Here is a 26,874-nt window from a genome sequence, read left to right as displayed (position 1 = left end):
TAACTAATCTGATTTCTTTCTCTCCGGTTGTTTTCTTTTCCTACGGCTTGTAGATTAGACGAGAAGTTGGTTTCCAGAGCGAATACCCTGTATTTTCTGTTGAGCGAGCCTTTTGGTGTTATCCTTAGAGTTCCTAAAAAAATGTCATTTCTTTTTTCCTGTAAATAGTTTGCTGGATATTTGCTTCTAATCGTTTTTCTCTTTGTATCGAATGTATGATTTCAGGTGAATCAATGGATATCCACCACTAACTTCTCTGTTTTATTATTCATAGGTTATTGACATCCTATTGTTAAGTTCTTCTCTAAAATGTTTCTAGTTTGTTGTTTTTCTGTTGATGCTTGATTATAATCCTTTATAATCATATTTTTTCTATGTATCATCATGGAAAGGATCACAGTATATTATGCCCACATGTTTGATAAGTGTCAAGTTGCATCAGCTCGATGTGAATCAGATTTAAATTTCTAAAAAATTAGCTTTCTAATTTTCTGTGAATTTTTTTCCGCTTTTGATACGAATTTTAACATTTATATAAATTTTGAATGTCAAGGGAACGCGCAGTGATATATCCTTGTATTCTTAGGTCTACAATATGCAGTATTTCCTTTTCGTCCCCGAGGCCTATAAAAGACCAGGCATCGTATTGTTGGGAAAATGGCTTCCGGTTACATTTTATGAATTTTTCATAGACTCCGAAACTTCAAACCCTTATGTAAGTAGAGCGATTGTTGCAAAGTTTCTAACTAAATTGTTTACTTTGTTTAATGGTTGATTGGGTTACCTTATGATTAGATAATAATCTGCTTTATTACTTCAGCGTAACAGTTTTAGTTCCCCACAATTGATAAAATTTCATTGGATTGCTCTTATAGTTGAAAAACTGCAGCATATTTGGAATACCAGTTTTTTTAACAAAAACTACATAAAACCATTGACGAACAATGAAAATATTCAAATGTAACAAAAGCCAAAAATCAAAATATCTATCAAACATAAATCTTCCAAAAACGTCAATTGATATGAAGCGAAGATAATTTGGAATGAGGTGGAAAGTCACAAAATGTTGTTTTGCTAGATTTTTTTAACTCTATGGCTATCGAAAACCAGAAGGAGATACTTCTGTCGGTTTCACGTATTCTATCAACCGTAAATAAGTGAGTTTGAATCAATTCCGATGGATGAGCTTTCCTTATGGAACCATCTGGACTCTGGACTATGAAGAGGCCACTTTCATCAACGTTAAATATTCGCAACGCAGAAAAAAGACTTATCAGCGTGGATTTTTCAAAGATTGTTATAAAATTCGTCCATTCTTTCATTAGTAAATCCAATAGCTCGTGCATGAGGAGGCAGTCTTATGGACAAAATTATCTGGTATCCGCCAGCAGATATTCCTTAAAAGGACATTTGAAATAATTTCTGTATCTAGGTGATACGCCAAACAGAGCAAATCCATTCTAATCAGCCCATAAAACTAAATCTCCATATTTAATATAAACTCTACCAGCAGGTTTGCAATATTTTGTCCAAAAACTAGGCTTCGACGAATTACTTGAAAAAGTGTTGACCTGGCAACGTTGAATAGTTCAGCTGCGTTCAAGTATCCTCTAGTAGCGGCAAAATGCGGCGGGAATTTCCTCCTTATGCCATCTCTTCCTTTTCATGTATTCATGTAGCTATAACCTCGAAATTTTAAGGATATCGAAAAGCGAAAAATATACAGGGTGATCCATTTGAAATAACATTTTTCCGGAAAAAGGAAAGATTTGACAACAATGTAAATACAAACATAATACCGACCGCATCACAAAAATCTTGCACACTCCTTCAAGGTCTGTAATAAATTTTCTATCTACAAGTAAATCAGAGTTAAACAAGAAAGCGAATATTGATAGAGTTGACTGATTTAAACAGGGGTTCTTCAAGGTAGTATTTTGGAACCAATACTGTATGGAAAATGGAGCACAACTTTACATTTGAAGTAAGATCCTACTACCTTTGTTAACAATTTTAATCACGGTTTCGATCACTTGGATTCTTCCCACACAATATTCTGATAATGCGGTGATTTTAATTTCGTGTTGGTCAATTTTTTCCTTATTTTTAGTTATAGAAGGTAATAAATATATTATCAGTTTAATTTAGTGGACTTTTGTAGACAATATTTTGTGTACGCAGTGGATTTATTTCCATGACAGTAAGATATGTATGAATTAGTCTTCGATAAAAGTTTCATTATAGTCGTGTGGTTTATATCCAATTTTAAGCCGATATTTTAGTCATCACTCCACAGGATGATTTAAAAACTAAGTATATAAATTTGTAAATTTGAATTAAAAAAAAATCTGGACACATAAGTAGCTTCAATAAAAAAATCATAGTGAAGCTCGATAAATTATATACTAGCCAAGTGTTTCTGTCGTCTCCTTGGGACGTGTTGTTGGTGAATGTAATAGAAAATCTCCCAGCAATCACGTTGAATCGTCCCGAAAAACCATCAACAAACCTTCAATTTCCAAAAGATCAAATGAATTTGAAGAATTATTCATTCATATACAGCGACACGTAACAGAAGGTCTACCAAGAAAAAATCTTCGAATCAGTAAGAAATCAAACAAGGATAAGTAGGTTCGTTTAGAAGAATGGGATTCAGATGAAAAAAAAATAAAGATAATAAGAAAGTTTAAATGGAGGAATAAGACAAAAGCAAAATGAATTGAATATTGGAGAAAGTTGAGTGAATACAAAGAAGAGGGACGACCAATGATATATACACTGATTAAACTTACATTCACAGCTCGTATACGGTACCAAAAACATGAGACGATGGCAGAAATAAATGCCTAGAAAAACCTGTGTCTAAAAGTCAAGTGTATGAATGGTATTCCGCTTTCCAAGGCCGAGAAGAGGTGACAAATGTACCACATGCGCGACGCCCCAGAATAAGTCTTGTTGATTAGTACGTTAGTGTTGCAGAAAAATTTATTTTGGAGACCGAGCCAGTACTGTACGCGATATGGCTGAAGAGTTGTGCAAGTAGTAGCAAATAATTCATGAACAAATCGTGAAATTTCAGACAGATGCGCGTCAAGTCTGAATTTTGAACAGAAATTGGAACGCTGGAAAGAGAGATATGAAAATTTATTGCTCCAAATATTCACCACAGACGATATTTCGGTACTTCACTATTTCTGAGCAGTAAACGCAGTCTATGCAATGGAAAAAGAAAGACGAAGACGAGGTAGCTAAAGGGAAGGTTACATTGTCAATAAGGAAGGTGTACACCGTTTAAGATACATGAGAGGAATACTTCCTGTTGATTTTCTCACAAACCAAGGCGACATTGCTGCAAGACAACGCCAAACCTTATACAGCTCGGCTTACAATGAAAATATTGAATGAATCGCATTGGGACATATAGGAACACCCTTTTTATATTTCCGAAAGTTTCCAGAAAGGTGGAAAAATTGTGTATACAATAACTATTTGGAAAAACTGGAAAATTTCAGCTCCATAACTTAATAATAAAAGTTTTTGTAGCAAAATTCCAGTTCATATTCGAACCACCCTCGTATTTGTAATAAAATGAAGATGTGATATATATATTCAAGCTGTTATTATAGGAAGTTCTCCAATTATCGAATTTTATATGCTATTTCCAAGTCAAACAATTAAGACAGTTACTCATCATTTCAATAATCCCCATCTTCTTTATCGAGTTCTGTACGACGTATAAAGCGCTGCCCTAGAGACTATAAGCGATTTTAAAAATTGAAGTAACCGGAATCAGCATTTCCCGCTAACCCCTTTCTCCTTTTTGGTTAGATTTACTGCCGCGCCAGCAGATCATTGTGAAAATATTGGGAATTCTAAAGTCTTTCAAATACTTCAGGAATAAAGACGGGATTTGGAATTTGGCTTGAAAAAAGACTAGCCGGAACATGCTTTAGGTCGTAGAAGATTTAGATATGACCACGTTATTACATTATTTAGAATTTATGGACGTACAGATTAATAGACGATTGTCAGAGGATATTTATATCGACTATTCGTTATTTTCTCTTTTTTTTATATTCAGAATTGGATGAAATTCGAGTTTATTCCAATAAATAAAGTTCTCTATTGTCGATATTTGAGCTATATATGCTGAAAATATTTCTCTATTGAAGATTATAAAGAATGTATCCACAATATTTACTACTTGCAAGGTTTTCAACCGTTCTGAACTCGAACAGATTGTTACAATCACCAATATAATATATTACCTATATATTAAAAAACTTTAATGGCATTCCGCTTTACCGCTCTACCTAATGTCCTTTTTTTTGACTTCGCGGTATTTATGCTTATATTTGTCATGAAGCATTAAAAGTCACTTAACTTATGGTCTCCTTAATATGAGTGCATTGGTTGAGTCTGAGATGATTCACAGAATATGCGCATCGATTTTGAAAATATGCGCTGAAAGGGTATTTCCGGTAAGTGTTGCCAATTGAACCTCATGTATTTAGAGCAGCTACGGTGCAGAATATCTCTATGGCCACTTTTCAAAGTCAACAAAAATATGAGGGAGAGCGCAGATGACCACAAACTGGAAATTATCAATGATTAAAACCCTACTTATGATGATGATTTAGTGGTCTATCCTTCTACCCTGATCCAGACTTGGATATGGTCAATGAAAGAGGTCATAAGAATGAACACAGCGATGAAATCAATGAAAATGTTTTAGATCTTCTTCCGGCTTTGTTGTATTTACATTTACTTTTACATACACTAATAACTGATGATAACAACGAAGTCTCACAATCTACTAAGCTCTTGAGCAGCTTTGAGATGACTGGTTTGCCATCCCACGAGCTTGAGGAATCCAATGAAAGGATTATTAAATGGCAATGAAACTAATTGTCAGAAAAACGTTTGAGAATGGTTTGGATTTAGATATCATTACTGGTTCAATGTGTATTATTAACTTATCATCATTTGACGATGATTATTTCTATTTAAGAGAAAACAATGATGACCCATTGAATGTTGACCAATTTTTTTACTATGCCCCGATGCAATAGAAACCAAATGGGTACAAATCTGAACAGCATGCGTGAAATCGAAAAAAAAAAAACAATAAATCAATATAAAGCAAAGCCAGAACAGAATAAATTTTACATCGCAATTTTGCTGCCAATATTCTGTTTACGGATAAAGCAAGCTCTTCAAGACATGGAATTAAGAATTTGCATATTGACCACAGATGAACAGATGTAAATCCACATGCTACATCTGATTGGCTTGGCATCATCGAAAATTATTTGATAGGACCATTTTTTCTTCCTGCACGATTTACCGGTCTGACACCACATTTTCTAGAATATGAACTGTCAATTCTTATGGAAGACGAACCTCCTATTAAGAAGCGCATCTGGATCATGCATGACAGTGCTCCTCCAGATTTTGCAGTGATTGTACCACTTGAATAACGTTTCTTCATACCATTAAATTGGACGAGGATCTTCATACCCGTGGTCATCTGAACACAATCGTCTGGGTTTTTGTGTATGAGGATATCTAAAATCGATCATTCACATAACCCCTGTATCGAACTTATTGGATCTTCAGAAGCGTATCATACAAGGTTGTAATGTTATTCGTAACAAGTCTGGTATCTTCGAACGTATTAGACGTCGAACGAATGCTTGCATTTTGGCTGGAGGTGCTCATTAAGAACATACGCTCTGATTTGTATTATTTTTCATTCATGTTCAAGAAATGTTGCTGCTCCTAATAAAATAATAATACAATTCGACACCCTGAGTCTCATTAACTACAAGATTCATCACCCATGTTTATAAGAACTTTTCGTCTTCAAATGGAGCGTCGAAGCGACAACTACAAAATTTTAGATTAATTGGGAATCACCCTGTATAAATTACTTGACATTTATAGCTTATACTTCTATCATATATCGAGCCAATCAGGGAGGATATCATGAGCCTACTGAAAAATATTATATCCTCAATTTTATTGATTCGCTGGGTGATTTCTGAAATTGACCATAAACTTTTATTGGTTCTAGTCTCATTTCCACGCTAAGAATTAGTTAAGGGCTCAATACTTTACAATACAAAAAAATGCACAATCATTCACCAATTGAAATCATCTTTTCACATATTTCACTATAATTTGAAGGCATTTTTACTAGCAAGTACTTTCTACTCTTTGATGACTTTGTTTTTGATTTTTAATACAAATAATTACCTATTTTAGGATTGCCGTATACTCAGTTTCATTAACTGGTCTAATTTTGACAATATATAATTTAGTTATTCTTTGTAGTTTTCTTTGTATACTTTATATTTAGATTTTATTCTATTTGTTTCTTTATTTAGTTAGTATTTCTCTTTCTACTATTAATAATTCCATTGGTATTAGCAAAACTTACAAATTCCCGGACCGGCTTTGAAAAAATTAACTTAAGGATTGGTTTTGAATATTTTTTTGCTTCAATGATTATTTTGTTAATATATGAGGACACTGAAGGTAAATAATATAAATAATAAACAAGGGGTTCCATTTGAAATTAAAAAGTTGGTAAGTTAGGTAATCAGGTAAGAGAAATATACAATAACTTGAGATGTTTATATTTATGAAAGAATCTTTCGAATATCTAGATAAATTTCGTATATATATAAAATTTACAAAAATTCTGGAGTGAAATAATCAAAACGTGAGTTAGTATACAACTTCCAATTAACTTTCGCAATTATATAACAACATTCCAGGTTAGTTTCTAGTTTTCAACAAGCTAAAATTTAATAAACGGAACACGTTTAGGGAAACTCGGTATGTTTGAAAGTTCAGCAACGGCCAGAAATTGTTGAACCTGATGAAAATAAAAGTAATCAACCTAATAGACAATATCAAGATGAATACACACCAACATTAAACTCCCACGAGTTATATGTATATGAATGTGGAATATAATTTCTGATTGAAACCCGCTGAAAATGTATACTTTGTATGCAGCTGCTAAAACATATTACATCCATGGTGGACAATCCATGTGAGCAGAATTCAATCAAGCAGATATGAATGCCATATTTCAAATATCATCACTTACTTAATCCCTTTGTTTACCTACACTCACGGTTATAAGTCGTTGAATTCAGTTTCTTTTTAAAAGTCTTTTCCAGGAAATTCACACCAATATTTTACTCCGTTGTTTGTGTTAGATAAGACGTATTTTGATATGTTTTATGCACCTCTTATTAGAATAAAAGACTACGGCAATCTTCACAGATTGGTCTCGTTATGGATTTTTCTCAGATAGTAGTCGAGAACGAATATGAATGAATCCATTAAAGCTTTTTTTCGAAACTGTAGAAGTGAATGGGATCAAAACATTATACAGAAAATGGACAGAAATGGAATTGAATGGTCTAAAGACGGATCTAAAGTAGCAGACAGAACTGGAATAGGAGTATACCACTTTGAAAGCTTGGGCAACACACTAAGCAGAAATTTAATCAATGGAAAAATGTGTTCAATTTAACCTAGAGAAGGACTATCATAAATAGGAAATCACCATCCTGTCCGATAGTCAAGCAGAAATTAATAATAATAAACTCATTTGGAATTGCCTAGGGTTAGGCAAAAGAATTAAAATTACTATACAATGGATGTAGAGTGAATTTTAATAGCTGGTAATCTCGCAAAAGCGGGGACAGACAAGCCCTTCAAGGAGCCTGAACCCTTTTGTGGTAAAAGCTACAGAACAATGGAGGAAGAATTAGAAAAGAAGGTAGATAGAGGTAAAACCAGTAAAATCTACAGTGGTAGAACCAGTCAAAGACTCTCGTGAAAAACTATAACCTATCAAAGCACTGCAGACGCTAGACTGCAGATTTTATTGCTCAGAGGACGAAACCTCTATCCACATTATCACGAAGTGTGAAATACTACGAAACTTCAGAGCACTACACCTGGGAGCGTATGAAATAGAAGTCGAGATCTCTGGCAGCTATAACCATTCTAAAAAGCATACATAAAAGCTTTTGTATCAAAGGTAAAAGCTTGTCCAACTAATTCAGCCATTTCGAGGTAATAATTAACTCAATAATCATGCCTCTATATTTCTGAATCTCACTATGATATTGATTAATCCTATTAGAGCAATTTCTTTCCAAACGCTAATAGAATCCCCACTAAAATGAGTTGTTGAACCAAACATTTTAACTTTGACCTCGTTCTCTTCAAACCAAGATACTTTACTGAGACGAAACATGAATTTTTCCTGGAATAAACATTGGCTGATAGTCCAGTTACGCTTTTCTTTGACTTATTGTCATCTCTCTAGTTAGCTGTAGATAAGATGCACTCTTTCTTGCGCTCAAACCAACCATATGTAACCTTTTTTTTGACAATATCGTTGAACTAACCCATCAACTACATTTCAAAATAACCGAATCAAAGCTAAAGCGATAGATAAACTTAACATCAGAGTTTGTATTACAAAGTGATGAAAATAATTGAAAATTAACATTTACAAAAACCAATTTCATTTATATTTGTATGTAACTGAAAGAAAAGTCGATAAAGAACTATATGTTTGAATTTATTTTATATCTATCACGAAATAGAACTTTGATCTCTGTCAATTGTTGAGCAGTGTGATATGACGAACTATGAGTAAACATGTTTTTTTCTCATTTAAAGGTATTCGCTTTTCTATGTACCACTATTATCCATTTCAATTTGTAAGCATATTTTCCTATTTATAACGTATAGTGTAAATATTCAAAACGTCTATATGAAACGGTGATTCAGGTTCGCCTACATCACAAATCTCTTGTGAAATTGCATTCGGTTGAGTTGAAAAGTAAGTTTGAAATGTGTACTGAATTTATCATTCCTCGACCCGTTTATTTGTAACGATTTTCCTTGCAGTCGGTGTAACTTCAACTTACAGTAAGAAAGTTAATCTTAAAGATTTCTATGGAAACCTAAGTATACAGTAATATGAATGCGACGTTTTAGAAAACTTGGCAGAATAACGAATACAGTTCCTTTGAGTGCAATGATTAATATTTCTCAATATCACGACAGGCTGTTTCATTAATTCATACTAATTCGTTTCCATTCTAGGTTAATAACAAGGGCTTATCCTCCCAGTCACGAGGGTTGCTACTCAAGTTTAGAGATATGGCAACATACGTCATCGAATGTTAACATGTTGTCATACGAATACTATTTAAATTTACAGTTACTTGAAACATTCATTATGGTCAAAAAATGGAATTGAACCACGAATTAACTTTCGACGTGGATTAAACCAACACGATTTCTTGGTGATAAAACATCATCTTAGTCCACCGTTTTTCGCTAGTTTCTCGAATTCAATGGTGATCGTACTTCACTGCAGCATGAGGTTCGTGAAGGTCGTCCACAATCGGCTGTATCGGCGTACCAGAAAATTTGACAATCGTTCCAAAACTAGTTAGTATCGATTGGTGGAAATAAATGTTGAAATAATTCAATCTATAATTTCATGCATAATCATGTACATATATGAGCCCGAAAATAAATCCAACCAAAGTTGTTCGCTCACTAGACTTGCTACCAGCGTTCCATCGAAACAATGAAGAACTGTCAATTCTGAATAGTACACTTGTATTACACTATTGCTTCTTTATCCCCCGTATAGTCCAGATCTGGTTCCTAGTGACCTATTCGCTGATCTCAAAAAAATGCTCGCCGGTAATAAATTCAGCTCAAATGAAGAAGCTATTGTTGAAATTGAAGCCTATTTTGAGGCATAAGTCGAATCCTTCTACAACTGATCCTTGGATCTTCTTCTCCTACATCCTCTTTCCCTTTCTTTGTACATAAACTAAAAACTCTCGTAAACTCAAACGAAATTTTTCAAAAAATCCATGATATCTTTGGACTCGCATTTATTCGTTACGCAATCATTTCTATATTCCATCCAGTTATTAACCATGCGTATGTCAAATAAATGAAGAACTGTTTTAAATGTCCACTTTCTGGTTTGAAAAAAACTTCTGTAACATTCAGTCATTTGGTTACAAATATCGACTCCGCCCATCTTCTCATTATAAATTTTAACTACATTCGGACAGGATATTTCAACATGTTTCTTCGTATTTTTATCCCACCGCTTCACATTTTGTTCAGGAGCTATTCCAAAGGCCGTAGAAACCATAAAAACAGATTTATTATCTTTACATTTTGTAGCACATATTTTTTTGTCACTTGTCATTGATATACTCCTCTGCCTGTCCTCTTTTCATCTCTGAATCTTCCATTCTGTTAGACATTATCGTGCCTGTACCTTCTACTTTTAACGTCAATAATTCATCGAGCAAATGTAATGCTGAAAAGTATCTGCCAAAAACAACTGAGCTTCCTTGTGGCAAAGTTTTTACTAAACGCTAAATGACTGATGGCACTAAACCAAGCTCTTTGTTTTCCAATAGTGTCAAGGATCCTTGATAAATCTAAAAATCTAGTATCAGACCATCTGACCTTGTTAGAATAATGTTTTTAAGGCCAAAAGCTCTTGGCTTATTGTTTAAAAACAGCTGCACTGGACAGCGTCCTAAAAATGGGATCATTTGCTCATCAATTGAGAAAGATCCCCCAATTGGTCTGACAATATTTTTACATGTGTTTCTGACTCGATCAATCATCGGTTGAATTTTCCACAGGTAGTTAAGTTTTTTGACATCTTCGGAGACCGCAAGGTTATCTACTACATCGGCAATAATTGGTAGCCGATACTTAATGCTCCAGTAAAGATGAATTCTTGGAAATTTGAAACACCCCATGATAGCATGCATGCCAAAAAATTGTTTGATCTCTTCTAGACTAATTTTTGATATTATCTCTCTGCCAGTTTGCTGTTCATGATATCTAGATGTCAGTTCTGCTCCAACTTCAAAAAAATCATTATTTAAATCTTTGATGAAGTAACTTGGGGGACTCCAAACATCGGCTACATTGTTATTTATGATATTTTTTGGTAGATCTTCTCCTCAAAATTGCATTTAATGCATTTCAAATTCGATGAAGAGGTTTTTTGACTGACATTCGATGGACAGATTCTTCTCCGTCCGAGTTTTCGAAAACAACTGCTTGAGGTTGAAGAATATCGTCATCCTCATCAAAGTCGACCTCAAAATCCGATCCAATTTTGTCAATCAGATCGTAGATTTTATCTGGATCTGCGGAAAGCTCATCGAAGTTGATATTTTGCTTAGTTCCTGTAATGAAACCAGCGTTAACTACTCTCATTTATCTCCATTTTGTTTATGTGACACTTATTCCAAACAACAACATTAAAACCTAGTTTTTAGGATTTTTATTGTTAAATCTTCAGTACTAGACCTATTCTAAATAATTATGCATGCTTCATTTAATAACATTTGAACCAATACTTACGATTTTTGCCATTGTAAGACTCAAACATTGAGAAGAGAATGAAATTCGTTACTATGACTATTCGTAACTATGACCAACAGTGTAAAAGCAATTATGAGCTTTATGTAGCTTCTCGATAAAACTTCCACGATTGTGACAGCGTGGAGCGTAAGAACTAGAGCAATAAGATGACTGTACACAGGTATGTTTAATGTACAGTATACAGTGTATAATGCAAAATCGTCAAATCGTTATATTTTATCTGTGCCAACATTGTTAGCTACCTCAATCAAGAATTTTTGTAGAAGAAAAAGTCTAACCTAAAATAGAGTAACTGTCGCAAAATCAAATGTGTAAACCCTGGATACTGGACTTTAAATATTTGTATTTATATACTTGGTATGAAGCGAATAAATTACCACAAATTGCAAGCAATCTCTTCTCAAAGGATATTGATACGTTTGTTGACATTTTGCAAGACTCTGGCTATGAAATCATAACTACAACTGTAAATTACACGTTTCTCTTGATACTTAAGACAAAATGAAGCAGGAAGACTTTTTTTCATTTCCTCATGGAATTGTGAGTAGTAGTTCATGAGTTCTGACTCTGTTTATTTTATATTATAAACAATATTTGATGTCAAAAATTATTGTATTGAAACATGAAACAATTTCCATTGACTATTTTATCTACTAGTGACTAGTGACATACTTTATAGGAACATCTTTTTTATCCAAATTCATTTCGTAAGTTTGATGTCATTGAAGTACAATGCGAAACTTTGTTCAATAATAGTATGGTTTTCCTCATTGTGTGCCTTTCCTCGTAAAGATATGAGTAAAAATAAATGCAAATTGGCATCCTCACCGAGTTTCCGCATCTGATGATTACCTCGAGGGAAATGCGATGCCGTTTCAATTATTCATGCGAAACATAAAACGATACAGAAACAATATTAAACTTTTTTTTTCGAAAGATACTCAAGAAGAAGTGGTAACTCATTTTGGAATATTCGAAACTTGAGATATTTCTTTTATATCTCTAACCTTAACTATACTATTCTTTAAATCTGTAAAAGCCAAGACAAAAAGTAATATTTTATCAGTATTGAACGCCGTACGAGGTTTATGTAAAAAAATCAGAAGAAATTTGCCAGAAATACGAACGAAACATTTTCGAATAGAACCTAAAGATGTCAACACTTATCGGTATAAGTTGAGAATTATATTTGTGCATGTGTTAAGATAACTAACTGACTAAAATTCCAGACATTTTGGATATTTAAATTGAGTTTGATAATCGTATCGTTGGAAAGATTTTTCTCAAAATGGAAAGAAATATGATCGAGATCTTATTGGGCATTTATTTTTGAAATGAATTAGGAGGTAGATACATGTACGGAGATTTTGCATCATCTTTTATAACCGTATTCAGACACACAGAAATTTTAAGGGTATCTGAGATCAAATGTAGCTGCACCAGTTTGACTGACGTCGAGTGATCTGGCCAAAATAAAATCTTCAAAAATTATTTCCAGATTTTTAAAATGCGGAACGTTAACTTTTTTAAATTTGAGTTGTTCTATCAGAAATTGTATAACAAATTAACATCACTACATTGGTCTCCAAAAAACCTAACCTAACCTAACCAAATTTTTTTCTCCTTCCTGTTTGCATGCATTCATCATATTTTGTTCTTTAAACACGGAATCCGACGTACAATTAAGCACCACACGTAGATTTCCAATATAATATTCATTTAATTAACAAACAATATTATTTAAGTATCAATTATCTTAACGAAATGGAGAAATATTATTAAGTTTCCCATTTTCATCTTATCTATTGGAGTTTCTCGACGATTTGACCAACAAAAATCAGCAAAGATTGCTGCTTAACATTTCTCACTGTAGCGTTTTCCAATCTGCATTACATCCTGATGAAATCTTTCACCAACTTCATCTGATACGGCTACAAGATTTTCAGGAAAGTAATTTAAATGCGAGCTCAAAAAATGAATCTTGAGTGACATATTGCATCCTAAAGCTTTATAAGCAGAAAGAACAACCAAAAAATGTAAAAATCCTATTATCCCCGCTTATTATTCATGAATTTTAACTTTTATATTTCACGAGTATGATTGTACTGTTATTTCACAATTATTATGACGTCTTGTTGTTATTGCCCTCAATTTGCTACGTCCAGCTAAACGAATGGACTATATTTAAATGATATTCGACAAACTTTATTGAGTTTTGTATAGAACACTATTGATATTGACATTTGTCTGAAAAATGTAACAAATGAAAAAGATATGGAAATATCTCTTCAAAATTTCATTGTATTTCAGCATTTGTGCAGATGGAAAATCACATTTCATTTCATACTAAAATCGAAATTATGAAATTCCTGAAATAATAATTGTTCTATTTCTACGAATGTACGGGATTCTCGTAGTTCTATCAATTAAAACGCATTCTGCATATTGTTCTAAAATTGAAATTCTAACAATAAGGACTATTTGGTGGTAGATGGCAGTGGATACGACTTAACTTCTAGACGCAACGTTATCTATTAATGAAGACGTCTATAGGTCGAAATTGAAGAGATTATCTCTCATAAAACTCCCATTCTCTTGTCATCTCGCTTATTGAAAGTCAGTTTTTCTTCTGGTTATCTTTTATTGTCACCAAAAGTTAGAAAGTATACAAATAATAAAGTCAAAAGTTTGATCAAAAGCTGTCGATTCCTTAGAAAATTTCATGGAATCAAACAAATAAACAAAGTTAGTTGAATAAAGTGCGTAGAAGGTTCGCAAAAGAGGATAATGCAAATTTGTTGAATTTAACCTAAAATAAGTATATGTACTTCTAATATCCTGTTTTATATCATTTCTTTTCCTTTTTCTCGTTAGGGGCTGCCCTTATGTATTAACAATGTGCGTAAATATTTAGAAACCGAAACGTGTGTTTCACTGTTACAATGAAATGAACTGTTGATATACCTTTCAGAATCTACAGCTTCTCCTTCTCGGTCGATCCACATAAGGTCTGGATATCCCTGTTGTGGAAACTCCTCAATATTTTCCGTATAGAAATCATCGTTTCCTTTTTCTTGTTAGGGGCTGTTTTATGCCTTTATGTATGCACAATGGAGTCTGTTTATGTTTAGAAACCAAAACATATGCTTCACTGTTACAATAAAATGAACTTGTCTAAATTGAAAAAATATTTAGTAACTTAATTTATAATAGTCAAAAGTTTACTAAGCTAAGCAAATCTTACTAATTTTCCAATTACCCATCAACATTATATCAGAAATGTATATTATAGCTTAATCCAGAACAAAATTCCAAATTTCACAAGCAATTAGTGTAATGTTCAAAAAATTCTACGCATTAATTGTTACGGGTTACAAATGTCCAGAAATCCTCAATTGAACGGGTCTGAGGTTAATTAGGAGGGCCATCTTGTTTTGGTGCATGAGGTATGTTATTTTGATTTAGCAAGCTTTGATCAACCCTTGTCTAATGACAGGACATTAACTATCTAACTCACCAATTCAGTGAGACAACTCTTAATATAGCTTTCAGAACTACAGCTTCTCTTCCTTACTTGATCAATATCAGGTCTGGATATCCCTGTTGTGAAAAACGCTTTCAGACAAGATTTTTATTGATGAATTTTACTTTTTTTCCAAATTCATACTCTTCCGTATTCTCCGTATAAAAATCGTCGTTTTCTTTGATGTCCGAATTGGCAAGTATGTAAGGTAAGTATTTTACATCCTTCACAACAATAACTCATTAACAAAATATTTCCGCATTAGTTGACATCTGCATCTTGATATCCGATATTTTCAACCATTTCCTGCTAATTCTCAAGATAAGGTACTTTTTGAAGTGTAGTTTTCAAGCGCTTACTCTTCTATCTCTTGGTTTTCCACTTTTTGAAAAGACATTTTGATACAACTGAATGTAGATACTCATCACGTGCTCAAAGTTCAACACTTCTTGGTGAAAGCATTCTTCTGGTTCTTCTGAATAAGTTATCTTTAAACCATCCACTTTAAAATCCATGAATTTCGAATTATCAAGTATATTAGAAATGATATCTTCATTGGTTAATGATAACGAAGCCATGGATCCTTGCTTCAAGGCCGAGCTACGATTTTTTTCTAGGTGTTCAGTAGCTTCAGCAGATTCTTTACTGGCTATTATCCTCTTCATTTTTAGACTGACGAAACTTCAATATCAGACTCTGGAAATTTAGAGAGAATACTCTTTATATCAAATATTAAAATCTCCCTTTCCTATCTGATATGTGATAACGCCCTCCACTGATGAAAATAATTTTCCTATAAGGGAAACGGCGGTTAGAAAACAGGATAAAGTCGCTAGGGGATAAGTTGGGTGGTTAACCAATTCGAGGTGCAGTTTCTGAGTATTGGAATATGCGTTTTCTGATGGAAAATCACTTTATTTTCATTTAAATGCAGTCCCTTCCTTGCCATTACTTCCCTTGCCTCATTCAACAAGGATGTTTAATACTCTCCCATTATTGTTTTTGAAGATGGTCGATGGATATAATTTCATCACTATTCCAAAAGACAGTCGTTATCACCTTTCGGAACGAGTCTTTGCTTATTTTGGAGCAGGTTTCTCATTTGCAGTCCTCTGTCTTGTGTGTGCGCAAGCTTTTATTACAATGTGCCAGCTCGTGATCGTGGTTGTCATGAAGATTAGACAAGTTGTGTCGGAAATTATGCAGTTCAAACTTTTAATATGTACGTTATTAAACGTTCATTTGGTTGGTTAACACTTGAAAAAGTACTATGGACAGTATTCTTCTTGGTAAGTTTTTGAAAGATCTATATTATTTATTAAATTGTGAATTTGGGTTATGCAACCTAACCTTACATAACCTTATCTAACCTAACATTCATTTTTTGGGGGTGGTAACGCTTATGTGCACAAAGTACAGGTTCATTTTGTCCTGGTACTGTAGGACTCTCATCAATTAAAACCAACTTCTCTCTTCTAGCACATGAGAGAAAGTATCTTATACTTTGTTAGTTCCTCTATTTCTTTCATCTGTTGATAGTGTGGACAATTTTGTTGTAAAATTTTGGTCTTAACCCTACTTTACCTGACATAACCTCATCTAGAGGATTTAGAAATTCTTTTCCAACTTTACCTAGTGGATTAGGTACTAAATTCCAGGTAATACTCTCAATGAATCAATCACGGAATTTATTATGTACTTGAACAAGCTTTTCGTTTACCTGAAATATCCCAGTTCCGAGCTGGAGCTAGTGGAGTGTAGTCCTGGATAGAGGTTTAATCTACAGTTATGAAAGCTGTTATTTTACTTAAGCGGTGTCAATGATGCCTGGGAAATATTAGCTAGCTAGCTAGCAAACGCGACATACAACTCGCAAAACCAACGCACCAATAGCTTACGCTTGCAGAATTCCTCAGTCAGTATGGTGCAGATGCCGAAATCCTATCTCTCTAGCCTTAATCCCGATGGTCGTACATGATGGTGCAGTCTACGCACATAGTTCATAACTTATTTTTCATTTTTGTAGACGTATTGCCTTTCGAAAACAGATATCTAATGACAACTCGTATCTGGCAGCGCCAATTTATTGAAATACGTTTTGATTTTGATGATAGGTCGAAACCAGTATAGCACATATCAATCCCAGTGATTTACAGGTTGTGGTTATGGATTCAAATGATCTGCTTAATGGGTAATTGTGGAAATATAATCATATTAATGATATCCTCGGGTTTCGAATATTCGTTCAATATTTTGTATAATGATGATTTAGGGAGGTTAAGTTGTCAATATTTCTTCAACTTCATTATTAGATTGTGTTTTGCAAACATATCTCCACGATACGTTACTGTCTATCGGTAATTATGTGCGATTCAAGCCACAAATTCAGAATGGTTACGTGTTTGTTAAGTCTGCCTCTGGTTTCCGGATAAAGAGAATTAACTTAACAGCTCGGTACTTTTCGCGGCTATTACGTCATTATTGATCAAATAAACGATGCAGTTTACCGACCAACGACAAATTAAAGGGCCCTTTGAAGAGCCAGAACGGAAACTGTGGAGAAATGTTGAGACAGTTGGAGTATTTCAATTCTAACAATTTATAGGTAGTTCAATTTAGTGAAATAGCTTATATATACTAAAGGGAAGTTACCTTGTTTTTCATTGAATATTTGATTGAAAAAAGTCGATTGTTTTTGAAATGTTTTGGGTAAGTTACCAGGCAATTTGATGAAACAATAAATGGTTAATTATAAAGTTACTTGGTAGATTGAAAATGTTTCTTTTTTCATTATACTTTCCAGTAGACACTTTAGTTGAGAGGATTTTCAGATTTTCAAACTATTTTCGGAGGTTTGATAAAATATAGGTTTGAATACCTCTTCATCAGTCGATAATAATTATTTAGAATTTGGGGTCCAGGCAAAAATCGTTCCAAAAAATTTTTCACGCATTCGGGGTGGTTTCTCAGGGTACGAATAATAAATTTAAGGCAGGGGAAACATATTATTTCCATTATTTTAGACATCACATGGTACAACTTACATATGATTAATCAATGAAACCTAACCTAACAAATTCTAAATAATTATCATCTTGGTTAGGTTATTATCCTTAAAAACTGCCTTACTTTTTACTCATTTTTTCATCAAAATTTGACAAAAAATCACCATTTTGTTGTTAAGTTATACAGAATAGAATTTTTGAATCTATAGACACTGTGGGTATGACTTGGTTGAAAAAAGAAACGGGTTCACTTACGTGGAAGCACGTTTCTTAGATAATATGTATTATTTCGACTATATAAAGTTAATGGGATGGACAAAGAAACAACACACGAAAGCAAAACAATAACTTTTGTCTCTGTCAACTACAATAGATTATAGAGCCTCTTTTACTTGAAGTACCTCTATTGCCAAAATATAAGATGAGTCAAGAATTTCACCTATTAATAGATGTAAATCAAAGGTGTCTTCTATCATATACACTATTTAACATCTATGGCGAAGCTATGATGGGGAGCTGAATGAATTGGAGGTTCGAAATAAGAAGAAAATGGCGCTTCTTGTAAACAGAATACAGCAGAAGATTGGAAAGTTTTGTCTAATAATAAATAGAACCAAAACAAAACTTATAATAGTTGATGAGACTAACGTATTAAACAGAACCCATCTGCTTGAAGATCTCTAAAGAGAAAACACACATATCTAGGGCAATCAGCAGCATGAGTGTGTACGTGAAGGAAGTTAAAAGTAGAATAACTGATATTTAATCAAACAACTAAATCTGATTCGAACGTTGCACTTTCCAATCTTCTCATACGGTTCAGAATCATGGATTCTGAACTAAGGACAGCGAATATATTAAATAATTTTGAATGAGTTGCTACATGAGATTGATTACAATTCCCTAGGCTGCGAAAAGATGTAGAGGTCTAAGTCCATTCATTACAACAACTTGAAGATCGATAAATATAAAACGAGACAATGCAAATAAGGAATAGAGACATTCTGAAGAAGTCACGATTCTTAATACTGAGGAAACGAGCAGAGAGAGATAGCCCTACTGAAGTATCATCTACTATCATACATCGATGGAGGGTTTACCTTGGATTATGTTCGATGTCCTCCAAACATTCATTTTGAACTCATAATTTGAGTTTTTGATTATAATTAAACAATCGCGGCACACACCTTGCAAATAAATTTTCGTGACATATTCTGCAGATTTTTTTGGTTAAAGTATTAGCATCATTAACTGAATCAACTAGTTCTGTTCGATGAACTTGTAAAAAGGCAGTTCATTATCATCCGTGTTCATATATGCTCTTTCAAAAGAAAATGGACACTTAAAAAGCTTACTAAAAAACGTAGCAAATTCATAATAATATTCACGTAACTTTTTCTCGGTTTTATCAATTATTTTCCAAGTGAAATTGATGTTTAATCAACAGTTACTTTTCCACATATTCATCCAACAAAGAAAATAGTTTTATTTATATGAGTTTCAAAACCTAAAATCCATCAGAAAGACAGTTGTAAGCTTGCAGGAAAATATTAGTGAAATTCGTGGAGTGGAAATAGGAGAAAGCTGTTTTTTTTTCTAAATGAAAAAGTGATTAAAAAAATAACAAATTAAGAAATAAAAAAGGGGGATTAAATGATCTAGGATCAGATTGTCATTTTCAATTATTTGTGTCAAAACTACAAGTTATGATCTTATCATTGACTTATTTGATGCCTCGAATCATTTCATAATATCAACTTAATTACTTTACTATAGTTTGTATAACATACTAATGATGATGATGATGATATTTGATAAACGTGAGTTCAGTAGAAGAAATAATCAATTATCGATCGGAATCACGAAATGTTTTATCGGTTAGGAAGTTTTCATAAAAATATATTAAATATCATAAACGTGCTCCATTTGTAAATGTTTCTCATAATGTAGTGTAAATATTTGTCGTTTATTTAATGAAAATGTAAACATAAAAATTACCAAGGACTACTCACAACACTGAACCAATTACTTTTATTTAATATTATTTTTCTACTATTAATTTGTTTATAAATTATTTCATTACTCGTGTCCCCATGTAGGTTGAACGACTTTTGTAAAAGGTAAAAAAAAATTGTTTCCTCTTTTAATTTTTTGATAATCAGCGCCGCTTGGCAACAGATCAATTAAATTTTAAAAAAACCAATTATGCTTTGGAAATTTGCTTATTAGAGCTTGCTTAAGATTGATTAGTGATCATGGAATGAAAGTGAATTCAAAACTTCAGATCAACCCATTAACATCTGTATTCTTTTGTGATACTTTTTAGAATTATTACCGCAAGAGAATTTGAAATCCGATTTTGTTTGTTTTAAATTATTTTTCGAAATACAGGATGTTTCCATATGCTAACGCTAAACGCTTTGACCACCTACTTGTTAATATTTTTCAAAAAAATAGAAATGAATAATTCTTGAATCTTTTTTCTTGATTTTTGGCCAGAAAATTATAATAAATTCATCAAAATATATAAACAAATCTTATTTTATATAAAAAATGAGAAAACAGTCTATATAAACACCCACTTGACAATTTTGACACATTATTCTGCTTGAAGACAACATTCTTCAGCACATAGACGTCCCATATTATTATCCAGATTTCTAATCATGCATCACATTTTAGAACCAAACCATCGATCAAACTTCGTCATAGCATAGGTGCTGAAAAATTTTATTTTGTTCATTATTGCTCTAGCAAAACTTGAAATACACAAGAAATTGATACAATTAGTGAAAATGACACTAAACAAAACCAAAAACGTAGTAGACATATAAGGAAGCTTATACGTAAAATTCGAAATAAAAAAACAGGACGAACAGTTATCAACAGTGTTGTTTGATTTCCTATTTAACTATTTGAGAAGACAGCAAAAATATGGCCTACGTATCAATGAAGAAAAGAACAAGTAAGTGAAAATATGCAAAAACTTATTAACGGACAACTAATTGACCAAAATAAGGAGTTTGGATTCTATAGAGTAGAAGAGTTTGAATACTAAAACTGATTACAAGTGAAGGGGACGAAATTGAAGAATTCGATAGAAGATTGGCAAGAGACAATAGAACACCTGGAGCTCTAGGAAACCTATTGAGGTCCAAGGGTAGCGAAGCTAGGAATTAACAGGACAGTTATACAACCTACGATGTCATATGGTAGTGAATGCTGAGTTAGGCAGTGTTAAGAATTTTTGGAGGGATACGAGTGGAACAACATGAATGGAGAAGAAAAAAAAATGCAAAAATTAGAAGGTTATATGGTCAGTCATAGAGGGCAAAAATATAACCAGAATGGAACAAAACAGGTGGAGTGAAAATAGTTTCAACAAGTGGAGAAGCTGCAAAAACAATGGGCGCAACATCTAAATCTGGTTTAATATTATCAGTAAAGTTAATAGTAGGTAAGATTCTAAAGAAACGATCTCTGCGTATTAAGTTAATATCAAGATTATTTGTCATGGCTTTTCACTGTCCCACTGTACCTATGAGAAACGGTATGTCTATAAAACACAGCATGTCGTCCATAGAAACTTTTGGGTCAAGACAACAATGCGTATTTCGATATCTTCTCAATTTGCATCTATAAATCATCAATATTCACGAAAAAAAATTCAGCATTTCCACAGGACAAAGTCATTTTTTTAAGTTACCTGGAGTAAGACTTTATTCCATAGAAAATTATTTATTTCAATTGCCACGGTTTTGTTTATCAGTTTTACTTGTGATGATGGTCGAGGACCTATCATCATTTACAATAAATTCTTCCATTCTGCTGTCTTCCAAAAGTTTAGTTTCAACTGGTGCTCGAAGTTTAGCACCTCAAAAGTTTAGAGACTCTATCGGTTAGGATACCGGTATCCGTTAATCAAACGTATATCTGATCAAAATTCTAGCTGTGAGCAACTTCTAGAGATTTTTTTAGAGTTCAGCCACTATTGAAATTCTAATCTAGCTGCCATGACACTATATTGTAACTACGGCATATCTACAACACTATTTTCAATATAAACAGGTGTATACTTCCACAAAGCTAGACTCTTTGAATTAACAAAAAATATCAGGTAAACAACGCTCATACTTACTTGATGCCCAGTCTATACTATATGGTTTTGTTTTATTCGATCCTATCATCTGTTTGGAATAGAAAACGAACGTTCATTATCTAGTTATTATGCTTTAAAATAAGATTGCAGCGAAAACATTTAGGGGTGTTTACACTCGTGTCCAAATGGTCACACTAGGTGTTAACGGGTTAAATACTAGGCAATAAATTATTTCATATATTTTCAATGCGTTTTGAGAACTGTCCATTTTTATTCATCTCTAAGAGTTCTTCAATGACAACACAGAAACATTTATCGACCACCTCGTAATTGATACTAGCATTGTATAAAGAATATTTTGTATACAATGCTAGCATACACACTAGGTATCAGTTCAAATAGATGCACCGTGAATATTTTTAGATCCAACCTCGTATATTTCCACATTTCTCAATATATTTTTAAATACATTTTGTAATTAAAGCCTAGGAAACGTATTCATAACCATAATTACACAGTTTTTAACTTTAAAACAATCCCTAAATGGTAACAAAACTCGTTTGTGTAATGGGTTATTAGAATTAACCAAAAGTTTGTGTGAAACTGCAGAAACACGTGTATGGTAAGCAAATCAGGAGTGCCTATAAGTGTTTGAAGCCTGCTAAAAAACTTTTTACATCGAAATATAACTCGGATTGATTTAAAATTGAATTAATATCCAATTAATTATAGTATACACAATTTGTAACTTTGTTGAAATTTCTACAACCGTAGGTGATACAGTCGATTCCCGTTAATTTGAAACTCAAGGGTCTCTTAAGCGGGTGTTACACGATGCGTTCCGACGTACGGCTGAACGTTAGACGAATGCTGAAACCTTATAAAAATGAAAACGTGGTAGAAAACTAATAAATAGCAAGAAACAGATATAAATTTTTTCCAAAACGTAGCAATCACACACTAGAGGAAAAAAGTTGTACCACAAGTGATGGTTCCAGCTTCGTGTCCAATGAGAAAGAAAAATATACAAAATTGTTGTAATTTGTAGATGAAAGTTTGTGAAAATTGAAAAAAAAAAACATAAAAATAACTGAATAAAAATACAAATGAAACGAAATAGGTTATGGTAAGTGATCGTGCATTTTTTGCATTCTAAAGTATTGAGTCCTAGCTAAGTAAAGGTCGTGCTCCACGTTGGATAGCCCTGCATTGATCTTTTTGAAATTGGAGAAGGAAGAGTCAGAATTTTTAATCTTTTAAAGAAGTCACTGCAGTAAACTGTTGTTTGATCCGAGTAAATATCTTGCAGATCTCTTTTGAAGTTTGAAGATGTCGTTTATAAACAGAAGAATCAAAATAGGGCCTAGTACTGAGCCTTGGGGTACTACACATTATATTGGCTTGCAAGAAGACATCGTTGTATCAACGCTTACAAGCTGGTAAGATATGACTCAAATCATGCGAAAGGTGAAATCGCAGTACTGCAATTTATTGATTAAAATATTATGATTAACACAACCGAAAGCCTTAGAAAAATCACAATAAGTTGGTGCAGTGGAGTGTTGGTTATTTAGGCTAGAGTACACATTATTATTGAGGAAGAATATAACATCATTTGTGCATGTTTTACCCAAATTGATTGGTACTTCTTTGGGTACTCCTTTGACAGGGCTCAAAAAACTGACTTACAATGCAAAACATTAGTGGAATAATTACGCGATGCGTCCAATCACACCAGCGACTAACGTCGGAAGCATTGGACACATCGTGTGGACGGCTTTAGAATGTTATGAACTATCGAGTGTCAGATATATCAAACGGTTCTAAATTTTTGAAACAAAAGAAATAAAACTTTAAATTATTGATTATTGATAATCAAGTACGTACATATTATTTATTAAGTGCTATTATTTAACTATGATAAGTTAAGAGGTACATACGTGTACATGTTCACAATGTGAATTGATTACTTTTTCGAAACAAATCTGTTATATCAGTTTGCTCCAAAGTACAGTGCTGTTAGACTGCTTAATATCTTTTTCTAAAAGGAAAATTGCCTGGAATGCTTCTTCATTATTTCCGTTTTGTAGACGAAACTTTGTAAGCTTTATTGTTAGAAGATTATCCTGATTTTCTTTCATAAAACCAGATTTTTTGAAGCAGTTGAAAAATGTTTTAGATATTACAGCTGTCCATATCTTATCAATCGGTAAACTAGCCATCAGAACCGTGACATTCGCAGTTAGCTGCATATGGAGAGGTTCTAAAACGAGCTTAATAATTTATGATATAACGTCTTAAAATTATGGATGATCCCTTGGTTCAATAGAGTTCTAAATTGGACAATGGAGAAGTACTGTTGTGGACAATGAAATTATCTAAAAACAATACAATTTTCCGGTTTTGTCGTTTCATATGTCTGTTAATATCCTATAGTTGTAAAGTTCTGTCGTCATCAAAGCTGTTTTGTGAGCACAATGATCAGAATTAAACGATTTAACTCCTTTGGAAACATCGCACTTTAAGTTTTCTTGATCCGTCCATATTTACTGCAACCTCTCTTCACCATGTTTTCACCCATAGATTTCTCATCTTCGAAAGCAAGTGTTTTGTCCGGTGAACATTTGTAAAATAGGTCATTTTCATCAGTATTAAAAATTTCTCGGCCATCATAGTTTTCAATTCAACGCATCAACTCCATCAACTCGCCTCAAATTTTTTGGTGTTTAGGGAAGACAGGAGCTCTTTTGCTTTTTCTTTCAACAGTTTATTGCTAATATACACTTATTGTCTCCTGCAATGTCTTAGCCAAATGACCAGGATTTCTTCCGCTAAAGAAATTCACCTTAAGTGATTCTTTTCCGTACTCCTAACACGTTAAGAAGTATAAATTTTCTTTATCATCATCGAGAGAGTACTTAGAGGAATCTTAAATTCTTTTGCGGCTTCACTTTCTTCTCATCTCTCTGTACTTTTTCGATTAACTTCTTCTTTTCTGCAATCGTCAAATATACTTTTTCGGACTTATAACTAACAAAATTTTTTATTTAATCTGTATCCAAGGAACAAAAGAGAAACAGTAACTGAAACTTAGTTAAACAAACCAATTCGTGTGGAAGTGTATGTCAAACTAATCATTACAAAAACAAAGGCTCGTGTACGATGATACCAGTTAGAGCTTGTTTATAAGAGAAAATGTATTGATTTACTTCAAAATATAAAGATAACTCTAAATTATACAGAGGCTCGAGTTATCGCGGGTTTTAATTAACGAGAGTCGACTTTATATTAAAGGCCTTGTTAACACTACTATTAGTCCAGTGAATATAGCCCAATTAGATCCAAAACCCACGAGAATTAGTTATGTCACTGATTTTCTGGATTTAGGTAGTTCTGAGGGTGCTCTATCGATACAGTAAAAGTTAACATCAAAATTTTGGCCTCTAAGCGATATATTTTTGTTTAAATTCTCAAAATTTTGAATTTTGCAAATAACTCGGAATCTATGCCGAATTTCAAAAATGTAGTTCAAAAAATTTCCTACAAAAAAAATTCCTTTTAATTTTTTCCTTATCTCAAAATCACTCTTACAAAAAGCAAATTTCGTGTTGTTGGATTTTTTCCAAAGTGCATTTTTTGCGGTTAATTCAAAAAAGACTTGGAGGTTAATTTCTGAAAAAAAAATGCCGAGCAGGAAATTACCTTCAAAGAACTTTAAATATGATTATTCCTAACCTACAAAAAAATCTAAGATGCCAGAAATACAAAATTCCTATTTGCTGATGAATTTTGTGGAAGAAAGCCTCTACAAACTCAAATTAGCTTTGTTTATTAAGATAATGGCTCAACATAGTAGAGTTCACGATTCAGATGCTGAAAAATTCAAAAAAAACACATGAGAAAACTTGATATAATGAAAATACTTGAAACGGTATTCAAGAAATATTTATATAATATTTATTGAGATAACGGCTCAACATAGTAGAGTTCACAATTCAAAAGCTAGAAAATCCGAAAACATATTGAAAAAATTGGGACAATGGGAATACCTGAAACCGTACTCGAACAAAGCCAAAATTCCTATTTGTTGATAAATTTTTTGAAAGAGAGGCTCTACAGAGTCAAATTTAGTTAGCTTATCAAGATCACGGTTCAACATTGTATAATCCTGGGCTACACTTGCTATGAATATTTACATCAGACTCGTTAAGAAAATCCCCTTCATTCTCATATTTATCGAAGAAAATCACGATCAAAACAATGAAAATAATTCAACATTTCACTAATCAAAGAGTATATTGAAGCTGGCATTTACGACACTTTACGTACTAAAAAAGAAACACAATTAATTTTTTACCTTGAAGCACTTCCATTAGGCCCCTTTTCTGCCATTTTTTTTTCACAATTTTCATTCAACAATTAACGTTAAAACTTTACACGTGCACTAATAAGATGTTTTTTGCAGTCTGTCTGTTTTGCTTCAACGGCGCCCTCTACACCCGTAGAACCATCGGCTGATGTATTGAAGAAACTCTTCCAGTAGAAAGAGGTTTCTTTTTTGTAATGGATATCTACATAGAGGGTGACTGTGCTCGTCCGGTTCTATGTTACGTAACCTTTCGTTTCCCCCAAACTCTCGAAAATCGCAAAAAAACATTAGTAAAAGTAGTTCTTTCCCTATCACATAGTGAGTTCCAAGGTATAATTGGTCTCATTTAAAGGTGATCGTCTAACTGACGACCTCAAGCAAGGGTTCGCTGCTGGGT

General features: G+C 33.1%; 1 protein-coding gene and 1 long non-coding RNA gene across 3 annotated transcripts in view; one reads left to right on the top strand and one right to left on the bottom strand.

Annotated features, from left to right (window-relative positions):
* LOC130449804 (uncharacterized) overlaps positions 1-26,874 on the bottom strand; it is a 149,874-nt gene that overhangs the window by 62,358 nt on the left and 60,642 nt on the right. The gene's annotated exons all lie outside the window — the stretch shown is intronic.
* The window catches only part of LOC130449805 (uncharacterized), a 62,412-nt gene continuing 55,616 nt past the window's right edge, over positions 20,079-26,874 (top strand). Inside the window, exon 1 of the long non-coding RNA XR_008910501.1 lies at positions 20,079-20,129. This is a non-coding gene — a long non-coding RNA (uncharacterized LOC130449805). The remainder of the gene's footprint in view (positions 20,130-26,874) is intronic.

Source organism: Diorhabda sublineata, chromosome 10, assembly GCF_026230105.1.
Source record: "Diorhabda sublineata isolate icDioSubl1.1 chromosome 10, icDioSubl1.1, whole genome shotgun sequence".
In the NCBI taxonomy this organism is placed as follows: domain Eukaryota; kingdom Metazoa; phylum Arthropoda; class Insecta; order Coleoptera; family Chrysomelidae; genus Diorhabda; species Diorhabda sublineata.
The sequence above is the reverse complement of the archived record's forward strand: the minus strand, read 5'-3'. Positions and strand labels throughout refer to the sequence as shown.